The following is a 17944-nucleotide window of genomic DNA, read 5'->3' on the forward strand; positions in this document are numbered from 1 at the left end:
ATGAGTGATTGTCATGAATGTCGAAATGCAAAAACAGTGATTGCTCTAAAGAACACTTTATTTTCTTCAAGCAAAATAATGTTTTACTTCTCTTGTTTTGTGGGTGAATGTGATCTGCACATGTTCTTGACGGGTTTCGTGAGATTCTCTCGTGCAGAGCTGTGTGATAATGAGTGAACGCAGTTACCAGCTCCACTCTATTCACACTGAATCACAGCGCGAGGACACCCACACTGCGCGAGCGCTCTCTCTCTCTTTCTCTCTCTCGTGCTGTTAGAGGCGGTGCATCCTGCGCTCATTCGTCTGTACAGGGAGTTTGAGTTCCGATCCTCTTCATCACACAGAACTGAACCTGCTGACAGTTTTCACGCGGATCCCGCGCGCGCGCACTGCAGATGCGTTAACACTTTTGCGGCTTCCTTCTACAGAGACTCACAAAGGAAATATATATATCAGACACGCGCATCATTCCAGCGGACCGAACCGGATCTGCAGGTCTGGATCCGTGGACGGCAGGCAACAGGAGAATCTCGAGCACAAGTGGATGTTGAATCGCGCTTTCCATGGTGCTGAAATGATCTGATCTGATCTCAGCCCCTCATCATCATTATCATCATCGTCATCATCTGCACAGGTCGGTTCCATAGTTTTATTGTCTTCCTGCACAAATGGATTCATTTTACAGACGCCAACTTGTATGAGAAGGTGGTTAAACATCTTACAGCCCGTACACAAACTTACCATGCTGACCACACGCCAAAATACCGTGCTTATTTTTATTAGCTTACTGTAAAACAAGATTTTGAAGTCTATTTGACTGATTTATGACTGTACAATAGTAACAGTAACTAGTAGCTATGGAATTTTACCACATTATGGTATGGCAAGTATGGTTTCCATGGTAAACTTTTTGTAAGGGTGGCGTTATGCTCAGAGTACTGACAGTCTGCAGAATGATTCATTTGTTGAATGAGCTTTAATTGATTCCAGTATGTTGTCGACTCAAAGCTGAAGATCTGTCATTTAAATTTTTAAGTGCATGGAATATGACATGAATCAGAACAGCAGGTGCGACTCTAACTGGATTCTGTTCATGCACAAATAATGTCACTTCTTCCATGATGAGCACAAGCTGAGATAAAGGAATTATGCATGTTTAAGTGATTTTGTTACAGGAAGATGCAACTATTCAAGTGCATACCGCTCATCATGTGATTAAATAAGTTTAAACAAGCATGCAAGTTTAATCTTTGATGCATAAGATGAATATCTGCTCTATAATTTCTACATTATTTTTGACATTGTTGTAGATTTTAAGTTTTTAATGTGCAGTCCAGATGTATTGAGTTACTGGATTGCAGAAAATTCCAGACTGTAATTAAATTCTTGTATTTTGAGGTCAGAGCTTGAAAACACTGAAGTTTTTGATTGATAAAACTCATCCCAAGTTTCCCGTTTAGTGCTCCGTTTCTCCAGGACACATGCCCTTTGTTCTTTTTTCACTGCTGTGTCATTTTTGAACACGCCACATTAATTCAAGGATACTCTGATTTACATTGCAAAGCTGTATAAAAATGACATGAGCGTGAGAAACCTGACGAATGATGCTGTCAAGCTCCATCGGTGGTCAGTCAGGTCGCTATCTGTCCTTCTCCGACGAGGCTGTAATTTATATCCTGACTTTGAAAATGCTCCTGTCAGGACTATATATCATGTATCCAGAATGAAAGAAAAATCAGCAAAACCAGCAGCGTCTGTCATTGAACTGGAAAGAGTGAGTGCGTGCGTAAGATATATTGCTTTCAGGCCTCGAGAGACTTAATGAAGTTCTCACTTTTGTTTCTTTGTGTCAGTTTCTCCTAAAAATAGGAAACGTAGCTCAAGAGCACATCAACGCCGAGGTCAAGGGTTTGATTCCCGGGGTAAACATATACTAATTTGAATAATACGGTGAGAATTATTTGCCAAAATGAGTGTGAAGAGTTTCATACTGAGATCTTTAAAGTCACCAAGAAATCAAAACTGACCATTTTAATTTTTTTTATGGAATATTGCAGTGCTTATTATAAATGATTTATCTAGGGATGCACAATATATCGGCCATCATATCAGTATCGGCTGATATATGTTCATTTTTAATGTTATCATTATCGGCCCGATAAGAAAATTTGGCCGATATATTAAAGCCGATATATTAAATAATGGATTATTTCCTTCAGCTGAGACACTTCAGATGCACACTGTCCACCATGATGGTTTTGAATTGCTTGAAATATGTTTGAAATCACTTCAAAAAAGAAAATACAGTTAAGTGCAATTTTATTGGTTACATAATATTATAATGAGAATGTGTTTGGGACGTGGTTTTTAATGGTGAGACTTTTGTTTTTGATCTTAAAATTATTATATAAAAATGTTGATTTAGATTTATCGGCAGATATATCGGTTATCGGCTTTCAAATATAAAGAATTATCGGTTATCGGTATCGGCTAACATTTTCATCCCTAGATTTATCCGTACTTCATCATTTTTTAAATCCTTATGCCTTGGAATCTTTAATCATTCTCTTTTCTTCTCTGATGACGAGGGCGGGGCAACCTGTCACTCACATGAGATCCACCAATAGCAACCCACAACCATCCAATCAATTCCCCACAGACAAAATCAAGCCCCGCCCTACATTTGTTCTTGTTTGAGAAGCAGTTTCACTCATACATACGGCACACTAGGGAAGAAAAGACAATCATAACTTCCGTTTCATGCTGACTTTGTTTTCATGGCAGATCTCACTGCTCTAGAGGAACATCATCCACTCTCCCTTTTCTCTCGTTGTCGTATTGTCATCTCGAGTCGGTGCTCTGCTCTGCTAGCATCATGCGGTGGGCTGGAGATGCTGGTGTACCGCGGGGTCTGACGCACACAGGCTGCGCTGTCAGGTTGCGTGTGTTAGTACGGAGAGTCTCAGTGCTGGCGTGAGACCAGCAGGCAGGAACATACAGTCACACTCCAGATGGCTCCGCCGTCCGCCGTGTTCCCACAGACCTGAGGAGAGATCCGCTCCAAACTCCGCAGGGGAGCCAAACAGAGCTGAATGCAAAGCTTTTGTGTACAGCGTGCATGTGAATATGCACCTATTATTATTTTTTTCCATGTTCATCTCTCTTTAGTGTGTAATGTTGATGTTTGAGCATGAAAAAGCTCTACAAAGTTCTTCTCTATATCGGTGTCACTGTTTCTGAACTCCCTGAAACACCTCCATTGTAGTCTTGAGTTTTCTTCCGGGAACGAACACGTCACAATATTCCTCATTTAAATAATTCAAAGGGGCGGGGCCTGGTTGAGTTAGTTAGTAGTGTGTTAAAACTGGTGGTTATAGTAAGGGGCGGGACACATTTTAATAGGCGCTTTTACATTTATCTTTGGAAGCGAATCTTCCGCCATCATCTTGTCAGTCAGCTCCTCACTCTTGTGATGAATGAAATCTGACTCCTGTGCTGATCTGTGCTGCGACTCAATCACATTTCCCAAACACGCTCGAAGCGCTTGACCAATCACAACACACTGGTCCAGCTGACCAATCAGAGCACATTATGCTTTTCAGAAGGAGGGGCTTCATAGAGACAGAGCGTTACTGACAGACTGGGAAGAGAGGAGCTGCAACAATGGAGAATATGAGGAAAATAATCAACATTCAAACATTCAACCTGTTCTAGTAGAGCACAAAAATTTGCATGGAGTCAAATTAGTTTAAAAGATTAAAACGAGGCTGTACAGTTGTTCATTCTGGTGTTGATTTTTCAGAGATTCACCCATATGTGCATATTAATGTGTGCATGTTTCTTCATTACATAATCTCAATCCCTTTAATTAGATAAATATGGACTTGAAGGGAGCAATCAGTCTTGTGTTCGTGTATTGATTTTCAATACGAGTTTATATTCACTTTCTTCAGCGCAACTGAAAATTGAAGCGTAATTCGCTAAATTTGAGTTTAATCAAGATGAAAGACTTTCCTCCATTAGAATAGCACTTTAATCAGGTTTGATAGTCAAATTTGCACTGTAGAGAAGAACATTTGGCCCGTGTGCATTACTGAAGTGAATGAGAATGGCAGAGACAGAGAGTATCTTAGATGTGATTCTGGAAGGAGGCCTGGGCTTTCAGCTGAAAAGCTTCTTATTTCTATCTGGGTCCTTTTCAGCTCAACAAAAAGCCATTAACCATTTAGATAAAGAGGGAATAGACCTGCGTCTACAGTTCACTATGGGGATGTGAAATCATTTTGCATTTTCATGGCGCTGCAGCATCTGCATGCAGTGGCATTTCACACCTCGTTTATTAACAAATAATGATGATATTTTCTAGAATGTCTTTCTGGTACCCTTGTGAAAAAGTGCACATGTAGTGTACTTCAAATCATAAAAGTATATTTTTAATTACTGTACTTGTAGAATTTAATATAAAAAAAAAATATAAGGCCTCTTATGTATACTTAACAAACTTAAGTGCACTTTTAAAAATTGCAACTTTTGTAATAATGTCAAATTAAAAGTTTTACTTTAAAGTACTTAATGATAATCACAATGTTCATTAGCCTAACTTTAGACTGTTTGCATCAATGCATCAATATTTACATTTGTGCATTTAGGAGACGCCTTTATCCAAAGTGACTTACCATACCATAGAATTATAGAATTAAACTGCTGCATTTTAACTATTGAACAACAGTTCCAGATTTAGCAGTTTCAAATTTCTCAGAGAATATAGAATTATAGAATTAAATTGCTGCATTTTAACTATTGCACAACAGTTTCAAATTCGTCACAAAATATAGAATTATAGAAATAAGCTGCTGCATGTTGACTATTTCACAACAGTTTCAGTTTAAAATTTGTCACAGAATTATATAATTAAACTGTTACACTGTCGATTTCACAACAGTTTCAGATTTAACAGTTTTAAATTGATCATGGAATGTAGAATTATAGAATTAAGCTGATGTTTTAAACATCCCTTTTTATGCTTTTGAGAAATACACTTATTTTGATTTGATAATAAAGCGCATGCGCATGTACTTGTTTATGATTTTTACTGTAGTGTGTTATTTGAAATTACATTTAAAGTTAATGTATTTTAAATATATGTATATTACAAATGTATATAAATACATACCATAGAAGTTTCAGTAGAAATGACATTATACAGTACCATAAATGCTGTAAACTTTAACCATATTTCAAAGGCAGTAGAAGTAATTATGAAATTACATATAAAGATGTACTTAAGTCATTCTTTTAAGTGGGTCAAAAAGTTCAGCTAACTTTTTCACAAGGTAATGAATACCTTTATATTCTATATTAAAACTCTAAAATTGCATGATGCATGTTTTGTTGTTCAGAGAGTCTCTATTTGTAGTCAAATATCATTAATCTTGACTCAGATGCTTATCTGGAGTTCAGGAATTTTCTGCAAGTTCCTTCACTCAGAGAAACTTTCAGGAGCCTCTCAGTGCACTGCAGTCCATGAGAAGACTGACATTACAGGGTTGGATGAGGTTTAAATGATGATGATTAGCATGATGCAGTCAAATAGATTTTTTTTAAGAAATTGGGAGTGATGTTTGCTTGTGCTGATTCTCTGCCATAATGCTAGGGTGTTGAAGGTGGTTGCCAGAGTGTTCCTATGCAGTTTCTAAGGTGGTCTGGATGGTTGTTTACTGGCCCAAGATTATGATAATCACAATATAGTTCATTAGCTTAACTTTAGACTGTTTATGATGCATTCATATTTACATTTATGCTTTTAGCAGACACCCGTTTCTTATAATAGAGGTGCATTTGTCACAAAATATAGAATTATAGAATTAAACTGCAGCATTTAGACTATTGCACAACAGTTTAGCAGTTTCAAATTCAGCACAGAATAAAATTATAGAATTAAGCTGCTGTATATTGACTATTGCACAACAGTTTCCGATTTAGCAGTTTCAAATTCAGCACAGAATATAGAATTATAGAATTAGACGGCTGCATATTGACTATTTCACAACCAATTCAGATTTAGTAGTTTTAAATTAATCACAGAATATAGAATTATAGAATTAAACTTTTGCACTATTTTACAAGTTTCAAATTTGTCAGTCTAGAATATAGAATTATAGAATTAAACTGCTACATATTGACTATTGCACAACCATTTCAGATTTAGCAGTTTCAAATTTGTCAAATAATATAGAATTATAGAATTAAAATGCTGTATATTGACTATTGCACAACAGTTTCCGATTTAGCAGTTTCAAATTCAGCACAGAATATAGAATTATAGAATTAGACGGCTGCATATTGACTATTTCACAACCAATTCAGATTTAGTAGTTTTAAATTCATCACAGAATATAGAATTATAGAATTAAACTTTTGAACTATTTTACAAGTTTAAAATTTGTCAGTCTAGAATGTAGAATTATAGAATTAAGCTGCTGTATATTGACTATTACACAACAGTTTCATATTTAAGTTTCAAATTCATCACAGAATATAGAATTATAAAATTAAACTGTTACACTGTCTATTGCACAGCAGTTTCAAATTTGTCACAGAATATAGAATTAAGACTTAAATTGTTACACTTTGTCTATTTCACAACAGTTTCACAGTTTCAAATTTGTCACAGAATATAGAATGTAGAATTAAAGTGCTCAATATTGACTATTGCACAACCGTTTCAGATTTAACAGTTTCAGATTTATCACAGTTATAGAATTAAACTGCTGTATTTTGACTATTACATAACTGTCATATTTAATTTTCAAATTCATCACAGAATATATAATTATAGAATTAAACTGTTACACTGTTTATTTCACAACAGTTTAAGATTTAGCAGTTTTAAATTCATCACAAATTATAGAATTATAGAATTAAACTGTTACACTGTCTGTTTCACAACAGTTTCATAGTGTCAAGTTCATCACAGAATATAGAATTATAGAATTAAAGTGCTGCATATTGACTATTGCACAACAGTTTCAGATTTAGCAGTTTTAAATTCATCACAGAATATAGAATTATAGAATTAGATGGCTGCATTTTGACTATTGCACAACCATTTCAGATTTAGTAGTTTCAAATTCACCACAGAATGTAGAATTATAGAATTAAACTCTTGCACTATTTCACAAGTTGCAAATTTGTCAGTCTAGAATATAGAATTATAGAATTAAACTGCTGCATATTGACTATTGCACAACCATTTAAGATTTAGCAGTTTCAAATTTGTCATAATATAGAACTATAGAATTAAAATGCTGCATATTGACTATTGCGCAACCGTTTTACAGTTACAAATTCATCACAGAATATAGAATGTAGAATTATAGAATTAAGCTGCTGTATATTGACTATTGCACAACAGTCTTAGATTTAGCAGTTTCAAATTCATCACAGAATATAGAATTAAAGAATTAAACTGCTGCGTTTTGACTATTGCACAACAGTCTTAGATTTAGCAGTTTCAAATTCATCACAGAATATAGAATTAAAGAATTAAACTGCTGCGTTTTGACTATTGCACAACAGTTTCAGATTTAGCAGTTTCAAATTCGTTGTAGAATATAGAATATTACAATTAGACAATTGTATATTTACTATTGCACAACCATTTCAGATTTTGAAGTTTCAAATTTGTCAGTCTAAAATATAGAATTATGAAATTAAACTGCTGTATTTTGACTTGCACAACAGTTTCACTGTTTCAGATTCGTCACACAGGATGTAGAATTATAGAATTAAGCTGCTGCATATCAACTATTGCAACAGTTTCAGATTTAGCAGTTTCAAATTTGTCAGTTATAGGATTAAACTGCTGTATTTTGATTTGCACAACAGTTTCTCAGTTTCAAATTAATCAAAATATAGAATTATAGAACTAAGCTGCTGCATATTTACTATTGCACAACCATTTCAGGTTTAGCAGTTTCAAATTTGTCAGTTATAGAATGAAACTGCTGTATTTTGACCATTACACAACCGTTTCATATTTAAGTTTCAAATTCATCACAGAATATAGAATTATAGAATTAAACTGTTACACTCTCTATTGCACAGCAGTTTCAGATTTAGCAGTTTCAAATTGGTCACAAAATATAGAATTATAGAATTAAACTTTTACACTTTTTCCTATTTCACAAGTTTCATCAGAATATAGAATGTAGAATTATAGAATTAAACTGCTGCATATTGACTATTGCACAACCGTTTCAGATTTAGCAGTTTCAGATTTATCACAGTTATAGAATCAAACTGCTGTATTTTGACTATTACAGAACCGTCATATTTAAGTTTTAAATTCATCACAGAATATAGAATTATAGAAATAACCTGTTACACTGTTTATTTCACAACAGTTTCAGATTTAGCAGTTTTAAATTCATCACAAATTATAGAATTATAGAATTAAAGTGCTGCATATTTACTATTGCACAGCAGTCTCAGATTTAGCCGTTTCAAATTCATCACAGAATATAGAATTATAGAATTAAAGTGCTGCGTATTGGCTATTCTATACTAAGAAGTTAGTGTCTGAGCATTGGAGAATGTCTTGAGTGGCGTGTTTTGTGTGATATGTGAGGTCCAGGTGTGCAGCAGACAGCGGGACGTGCGTGCGGCAGATACAAGACTTCTGCTGTGGAAAGAGCCACCGGAGAGCAGCAGCACAGAGCAGCGTGACAAACACACTTCAAAGAAACATCCTCCCCTCCCGTGACAGAGAGAAAGAAAGGAGAAGATGAGGGACGTAGTGCAGAAGCGGTAGAGGAGAACCGGGTTTGTTTTAATCCAGCACAGCTGTTGTGTTTGTGTACAATCTTCACTCTGATGAACAATGAATTATTTCTCTGCCGGCTATAAATACACTCTGCCTTAAACGTGTCCGTGCTTCGGGCCTGGAATCTCTGCGCTGCTCCTCATGAGCTCATCACGGCAGAGTCAAATAACCTTGCGTTCACTCCCACTCACATGATCGTAACTGAATCAACAGATAAAACGGCCTTTCAGAGTCTATAGAAAACACATTAGAGCTTCTACAGCAACACAACATTTGTGCTGAAACGGAAAGAAAATGTACTAAAATTGCATTTTGTGCAGCCAGTGGAAAATTATTTATGGTTTACTAGGGTGTATAATCAGATTAAATGATGTATTATCCCTTTTCAAATGATGGTTCCTCTAAACATAATCTAAAATAAGATTTTTTTTATATTTAAGAAAATTTTTTTACATGTTTATGTATTTAAATTTTTGTAAATATTATTTTAGATGTAATATAAGATTTATAAAGCAATATATTTATTATTTATTTAATTTTATATGTTTTTTTTTACTTATTTAATTATTTTTAAAGGGGACCTATTATGCCCCTTTTCACAAGATGTAATATAAATCCCCAGAATGTGTCTGTGAAGTTTCAGCTCAAAATACCCCACGGATCATTTATTATAGCTTGTCAAATTGGGTGTGAGCAAAAACACGTCGTTTTTGTGTGTGTCCCTTTAAATGCAAATGAGCTGCTGCTCCTGGCCCCCTTTCCAGAAGAGGGCGGAGCTTTAACAGCTCACGCTTTGGTTGCTCAACAACAACAAAGCTGGAGAATCTCACGCAGCCAAAATGAGGATTGTCAGTAACGGTGTTCAGCCTTACATTGTTCAAACCGGAGTCGACACTGATGGAGAGACTCAGGAAGAAGTTACAACTTTTAGACGTTTCTGAATGGTTAGTGGATAAATTTATGTAGTTGCTGTGGAGTTGATTCAACTCATCCACTAGCATGTGCCGTCATGTTAATCTTTTTTTTGTTGAATTGACCCTCGTTTGTGAAGCAGTCCGGCGTAAAATGACGGCATGTCAACAACACTCTACTACAACAACTCTTCCTCTTCTCTAAACCAGCCCAACATGGCCTCAACCCCCTTTGTTGCGTGTTCTCGGGGGCGGGGTTTATGTAAATTTGGGGTTTGTGATGTCATAAACCTATATATATATATATATATATAGAGCATCTCCAAAACTGCAGCTCTTGTGGGGTGTTCCCGGTCTGCAGTGGTCAGTATCTATCAAAAGTGGTCCAAGGAAGGAACAGTGGTGAACCGGCGAAAGGGTCATGGGCGGCTCATTGATGCACGTGGGGAGCGAAGGCTGGCCCGTTTGGTCTTATCCAACAGATGAGCTAATGCATTATTGAATTATTATCAATTCATATTATCCACATTAGCCTATCCATCCAAGGCTCACTATTTTTAGAAGCTCACTAGTATTTGAGACTGAATTATGTCAATGCTTCCCGAACAAAACCTTCAGCACAAATTCGATCCCTCATGCAGCACATGTAAACGTGTGAGAGTCTTTCGTCTGGGTGTCGTAGAGCCATCGGGTCTCTGCAACATGAGGCGTTTGATTTCAGTGCTGTTCCTGACAGCTTGTCTACGAGTCGGCCGCTCTCAGGAGGAAATCTCTCCCCCCTCCCACATCACCTTTAATGAGGATAAAAGGTCAGAGCTTAATTATTCATCTGGGATGTCAGACAATCCCCCAAAGACTGAAGTTTAGAGAGCCAGTAGCGGTGAATAATGCATGAAGCATCTCCTCTCGCCTTCAAACAGTTTGTTTCCTTGTTTTCTGTTGGATATCTGGTCACACCGACCCTCAGAACTCGCTTCGACCTCTGCTGTCAATCCCTGATCAAGCTTCTAGAAAACACCTGAGAAAATTAGCACAAACTCCTCCAAATGCGCCGTTGTGTTGTATTTTAAACAGCCGTGGATGTGGAGCCATTATGAGCCGCGCTGGAGGAATCTGCTCTGCTAGACTGAACACTCCAGTGAGGTAAAGCAGCTTTGTTAAGCTTTAAGAGTGTTTGTGTTGGCAGAGGAGACGGCAGCAGATATCGGCACTATTAATGTGTATTAAAGGGAAGAATAGCGTAATGTGATACGCTCGGAAAAGGATTAGAGTGGGAGAACGAGGAGAGGGAGAGTGCAGGAGGAATACGCCACCAACGCACTGCACAGCCTGTCAGTCAGCACACTGGAACCAATGACATATGTGGATGAGGAGAGAGGGCGGGGCTTATTAGTGATCCATATATGGCATTCCCATCTTTGATGTCTTTGCTCATGGGCACAATTGTTTTTGAGCAAATCACCTGAGCTGTAGATGTCATGTGACTCATTATACCATTTAATTATTTGAGGTAATTTTTTGTTTTTTTAAAAGAAATTAATACTTTTATTCAGCAAGGATGCATTAAATTGTTTAAAAGTGACAGTAAATATGTTTATAGTGTTACAAAAGATTCTATTTAAGATAAATGATGTTCTTTTGAACTTCATGAATGTTTCTTGAGCAGCAAATCATCATATCAGAGTGATTTCTGAAGGATCATGTGACAGACTGGAGTAATGATGCTGAAAATTCAGCTTTGATCACAGGAATAAATTATATTTTACAATATATTCACATAGAAAACAGTTATTTTACATTGTAATAATATTTCACAATATTTACAGTATTTTTTTTATCTAATAATATCAGCTTTGGTGAGCAGAAGAGACTTATTTCAAAAACATTTTAAAAATTGTACCAACCCCAAACTTGTAGTATACACTTAAAAACAGCAGACTAGAAAAATATAATAAAAATAAAAAAATCAGTCCATAGGTACAACATCTACTATAGTGAAATAAAATATTGTTGATTAACCCTTGTGTTGTGTTCGGATCATTTTGACATGGAGAGGATTTTCCTGTACCCCAAAATGCTAGTTAATGTTATTGCATTGGAATAAAATTTACTGACTTTACTCACCCAGAGTCTAACAACTTTCCAAAATTTTTTTGATATTTTTTGTAAATTTTTGTGGGTTTTCTCCCCCGCATTGTTACACTTGTGATATTCCCGGTCAAAAATGACCGGCCTGCAAAAAATTGCTTATAAATGTCTCATTATGCTACATTATCAACAAATATTGGATTCAATCTTTTTTTGTCAACTTGTTTTCTTTAAATTAGGACAGGTTTTATATATAATTGATCGATCGTAGGTCTTTTTTTATCTGATCTTATATGTACCTCAGTTTTTGAGTGAAATAAAGCATTATTTGTGAATAATTGTGTCAATTTTACATAAAATATTTATAAAAAAAATTGCACTGGTTATCACACTAGTGTGCTTTAATGTTTAACTAGGAAATTTGTTTTGAAATGCTTTTATTTTGTACAAAATGGCACAAAGTCACACTTGTGGTGTTCACAAAAAAAAAAAAAAAGCTTATAAATCTCTTGTTACGCTATTTTATTACCAAATATTGGATGAAATATTTTGGTCAACTTGTTTTCTTTCAATTAGGACAGGTTTTGTATTTGTTTTTGAAACTGATTGATCGTAGGCCTAATTGATCTGAGCTTACATTGGTCAAAATTGACCACCCACTGAAAATGAATGGGGGAGATCAAAAATTAGAGAAACACTTAGTGTTCAGGAGCGTGTTCATCATGTTCATGTTCACATTTCTACATGTGTGCGAGCAAAAATAAAGGCCTTGGACCTGTGCATGTGTGGATACAAAAAGATTGAATCCAATATTTGCTGATAAAATAGCGTAACGAGTGATTTTCTGTAGGCCAATCATTTTTGACTGGGAACACCACAAGTGTGACTTTGTGATTTCAAAACAAATTTCCTGTTTAAACATTAAAGCACACTAGTGTGATAAACAGTGCATTTTTTTCTTCTTCATATTTTATGTATAATTGACAAAATTATCCACAAATAATGCTTTTTCACTCAAAAACTGAGGTACATAAGCTCAGATAAATAAAGCCTACGATCGATCAGTTCCAAAAATAAATACAAAACCTGTCCTAATTGAAAGAAAACAAGTTGACAAAAAGATTGAGTCCAATATTTGGTGATAAGGTAGCATAACGAGAGATTTATAAGCTATTTTTTTTTTTTTTGCATGGAACATCACAAGTGTTATAGGGTTTTTTAACACATATAATATATATATATATATATGCAAAGTTTGTTTAGTCAAAATATAAAGGTACTTAACCCTAACTTAAACTTAACCCTCAAGTGTAAAATTAAGAATAATTCTGAAAAACTTGAGAATATTTATTACCGACATGATTGATGTCAAACCGTGCGCACCGTATTCCAAAAATAGGAAAATGCAAAAGAGATTTAAGTGCTGCTGTACAGGGGAAAACATTCCCTGAGGAACTTCCTTGCTTTGTTTGAAGAACAAAACAAAATATACGACTTTCAGAGGACTTTGAATATAGTGAAAAACTTTTTTTATCTTATTTCAAGAGCTTGCATGAAATAGTTTGGGCTTCTTATGAGCTATTCTAAAGAATAATGTTGCTTTTGTGTGTTGACATCAATATGATCCTGGCTAAGATGAGAAGAACGCAGCAATGAAAATGCAGTTATCGCAAAGACGAGGTATAAGCTTATTGTGTTGTGTTCGGATGATACAGATGTTTATTTGATACCATTAAAATTGGAAAAATGACACCAAAAATGAGAGATTTGTTTCCACACTGTGTTTAATGAGCTTGCTGTGTGGTTTTGCATCGTCAGGACTTCTGAGGGAGATAATGCCCTTATTTTCCCGGTGTGAAGTCGCCCTGCACGCATTTACTGACAACACTCATTCATCTTCTCGCAGGTAGAGGTGTGTGTGTGTGAGACGGCACAAATCTGATCTTTCTGGCTCTGCGCTAACCAGGAAAAAACAGGGAGCTTTCGGAAGTGGAACCAGTGGTCCGAGAATAGTTGGTGGAATTCAGACGTGAACGCAGATGGGCAAGGTCACGCAGATCTGTTCTGTGGTGGCATAAAGGCTCAATAAAGGTGGACAAACGAAGCCTGTGTCATGTGTCATTCCTCGCTGTGGGGCCCTTTAAACTGAAACTCCATCTGAGGCGGTGGCACCTGGCGTCAGCGTGTTGATCAATTAGAGCTCCGTGTCGCTCTTAACTTAATTACAATAATTTATTATGGCCTAGCGAGGCTCTAATCAGCAAGCTAGAGCTGTGGCAGCATTCAGATTATTTTTATTAAAAAAAGAATTAGGCAAGTTCAATTTATTTGTATAGCGCTTTTCACAATACACATTATTTCAAAGCAGCTTTACATGTTTATGGAAGCCCGTTTCCACCACATGAGAAACAAATCATAATTATCTTAAAAATATGAGATAAAGTCAAAATTATGACTTTAATAGTCAAAATTATGATTTAAAAAGTCATAATTATAAGATAAAACGTCAAAATTATGATATACTAAGTCAAAATTATGACATAGAAAGTCTAAATTATTAATAATTTTGACTTCAATATGAGATAATGTCATTATTTCATAATCATAATTTTGACGTGTCTCATAATTATGATTTTTTAAGTCATAATTTCGACCAAGTATGTAAATTTCGACGTCACAATTTTTGGCTTTTTAATCTCGTAATTTCAACTTTTTATGTCATAATTATGACTTTTAAAGTAATAATTTAAACTTTTCATCTTATAATTACCAAAGCATGATTTTTTTCTTATGTGGCAGAAATGGGCTTCCATGCATGTTAATGGTTATAATATCTTAATATCTTCATGCCTTATAATCACATTTATTAGATTAGATCTGAGCTATAATAATATAGTTGACATTTTGTGATAATACAAGCAATCAAGCACGACTTTACACTAATATACTGTATGTATGTGAATGAAGTTGGACATACTTATATATACAAATTTATATAAAGAGCTGGGCAATTATATAGTGACGATATCAGTGTTATGCTCTAATTATTAGTTGTGTTTTTGCTTATAATAGCTGTATTGTGCAAGATATTTCATTTTTTTTCCCTTGGTGTGGTGTATATTTAATGCACAACAGCCAAATTTATGCACTCTTAGGAAAAAAAAAAGTTTATTTTAATATATGACTCAATTTTATGCCAAATTAGTTCTATAAAAGAAGAAATGAATTCAAACTAAATTAATTAATTAAAGTTAAAACCATAAAATGATGCATGTTGGAACACCTTAAAGGTTCTATATATGAAGCTCCTGACGGATTCCTTTAAGGTTCCGTATAGAACCGTTTCTTCTAAGGGCCGGTTCACATAGAATGTGTTTTTGCTGTTAAAAACTCGAGACGCAGGTCAGCGGAACGAAAACAGTGCAAGGTCTTGAGATGTGTTTCTTAAAAGTTTAACTTCTTTTAATTTGAGCGTCGCGTTTTTTTTAGAATGCTGTGTCATGCGCAAGATGCTGCAAAAGACGCCAGATGCAAGCACAACAGTCAAACACGTCCGTCTAGCACACATAAGTAGCGCAGCGGAATTGAAAAAATGTGTCCCGGTTTAGTTTCTGTGCTGTTGTTCATTGGCCTCAAATAACCAGCTCTCACTGAATTTGCATCAATGCAAATCACTGTCAGCATGAACGTGTTTTTGTGAAACCATTATCCAGCGGATCGTGCCGCTCTGTCCGGTCAAAGGCCTATGCAAATGATTGTTCTGTGCATCTCTGTGGAGTAGCAGAGTTTCATCCCACATTTGGCTTCTTGTAGTTCAGGAACAGCTGATGACTCATTCTTTGAACTGTGCGCTTCTGAATTTTGAAAGTGGAGTGATGCTGTTAAACTTCACAGATGGAGTGGGGAGGGAATGTAGACAACACACATCCAATCAGCGGATGTCCACGCATGATGGGGGAGGAGAGAGAGTGAGCCAGTCAGCAGTAGGAGGCGTGTCCACTCAAGATGCGGGAGGAGAGTGAGCCAATCAGCAGTAGGGTGTGTATCGACTCATGATGGGAGAGGAGAGAGCAATAGGGGGTGATGGGGGAGGAGAGAGAGTGAGCCAATCAGCAGTAGGGGGTGTGTCCACACATGATGGGGAGGAGAGAGCAATAGGGGCGCGTCCGCTTATGATGGGGGAGGAGAGAGAGTGAGCCAGTCAGCAGTAGGGGGCGTGTCCACTCAAGATGGGGGAGGAGAGAGAGTGAGCCAATCCGCAGTAGGGGGCGTATCCACTCATGATGGGGGAGGAGAGAGCAATAGGGGGTGATGGGGGAGGAGAGAGAGTGAGCCAATCAGCAGTAGGGGGTGTGTCCACACATGATGGGGAGGAGAGAGCAATAGGGGCGCGTCCGCTTATGATGGGGGAGGAGAGAGAGTGAGCCAGTCAGCAGTAGGGGGCGTGTCCACTCAAGATGGGGGAGGAGAGAGACTGAGCCAATCCGCAGTAGGGGGCGTATCCACTCATGATGTGGGAGGAGAGTGAGCCAATCAGCAGTAGGGTGTGTATCGACTCATGATGGGAGAGGAGAGAGCAATAGGGGGCGTGTCCACTGATGATGGGGGAGGAGAGAGAGTGAGCCAATCAGCAGTAGGAGGCGTCTCCACTCAAGATGGGGGAGGAGAGAGAGTGAGCCAGTCAGCAGTAGGGGGCGTGTCCACTCAAGATGGGGGAGGAGAGAGAGTGAGCCAATCAGCATTAGGGGGTGTGTCCACACATGATGGGGGAAGAGAGAGAATGAGCCAATCAGCAGTAGGGGGTGTATCCACTCATGATGGGGGAGTAGAGCAAAATAGGGGTGTGCCCACTCATTATGGGGGAGGAGAGAGTGAGCCAATCAGCAGTAGGGGGCGTGTCTGCTCATGATGGGGGAGGAGAGAGAGCCAATCAGCAGTAGGGGGCATGTCTGCTCACGATTTTTAATAGTTTAGTTAATGATAGCACTACTCCATTGTTGGCTTTTCTAAAGTGTTTAAGGTATCTTTTTGCAAGCAACATACAAATATTTCCTTTTTTATAGTAGATGTTTTACCAGTGACTCTTCTTGACAATTTGTGTATCATGGACTGATCAGAGGGTTTCTGTATCTGCAGCCCATTTACTGTCCTGGTAATGTGTGATGGCATGAATATGGGACACCTTTTTTTGATTGTCATGAATTATTCTCCTCTCTCAAAGCAGCCTAGAATCCCTTCAGCAGGTGGTAATGTTCCAACTGAACGCCACATCAGATCTCATCTCACCAACGTGTGTGTTCAGCATATGAGAGAGACTGACACTGAGAGAAACGCAGAGCAATCTGCAGCCGACCATGGTTCAGTATCTCTACCTGCTCAGGTGATGCTGGTTCTGTTAATGACATGTAACTGCTCTGTGTGAAATATCCTGTACTGTAGACCTTATGTAGCCTTGCCCATTTTCAGTGCTGCGCTCGTTGTGTTTTGTCTTCCGGTTTGTATTTCCACAGTATGACGGTATGGTCTTATGGATTTATGAATGAACCACTCGTTTTAAAATCTTCCTGGTCTTCTGACATTTGTTATGACATCCACTTTAAACATTACAATACTCATGATAGCTGTCCTTAGCTCTATAATAAGTAAATCCACTTCACCAGCTAATTATTCTTCAACAGCGATGTCATAGGAATATGCAGAGCAAAAATGGAAGTTCAAACACGTGCTTCTCTGGCGAATAAGGTCTATATAAGCATCTGTACTAATACACTACTGTTCAAAAGTTTGGGATCTGAAACCCTATTGTACTAAATGTTAAAATTTCCAAGGATCAGCATTCTCCCCTAAAAGTGATCGGTCAGACCAAACCGCAAGTCGTAGAGACTTGAAACTTTGAGGGCTGGTAGTACTCACACTGTCTACAACGTCACCAATTCTTACCCCGATCAGCCTGACGGGGGCGCTACAGCGGTCAAAAGTACAAAATCGCTTATAACCCGTAGTCTAAACTGTTAGGCGTTGGCTCAAGGTGTCTTATATTGTTGGAATCCTTGGCTCAAGACAAAACTAGTCCTAGGTTTTTGACCTGATCGGAACCAAGCCAGTGCAGCAAGATTCTCTG

General features: G+C 37.2%; 1 protein-coding gene across 5 annotated transcripts in view; it reads left to right on the plus strand.

Moving 5' to 3' along the window:
• Window positions 1–203: 203 nt before the first annotated feature.
• Window positions 204–17944, plus strand: part of chst8 (carbohydrate (N-acetylgalactosamine 4-0) sulfotransferase 8) — a 192904-nt gene continuing 175163 nt past the window's right edge. For 3 of the 5 annotated variants that reach the window (XM_051870244.1, XM_051870243.1, XM_051870246.1), the window contains exon 1: window positions 205–634. The gene's annotated coding sequence lies outside the window, so the exon portion shown is untranslated. Of the gene's footprint in view, window positions 635–17944 lie in introns of all 5 variants that reach the window. The other 2 variants (XM_051870245.1, XM_051870247.1) reach the window with 1 other exon arrangement.

The sequence above is a fragment of the Ctenopharyngodon idella genome, chromosome 18 (assembly GCF_019924925.1).
Source record: "Ctenopharyngodon idella isolate HZGC_01 chromosome 18, HZGC01, whole genome shotgun sequence".
NCBI lineage: Eukaryota > Metazoa > Chordata > Actinopteri > Cypriniformes > Xenocyprididae > Ctenopharyngodon > Ctenopharyngodon idella.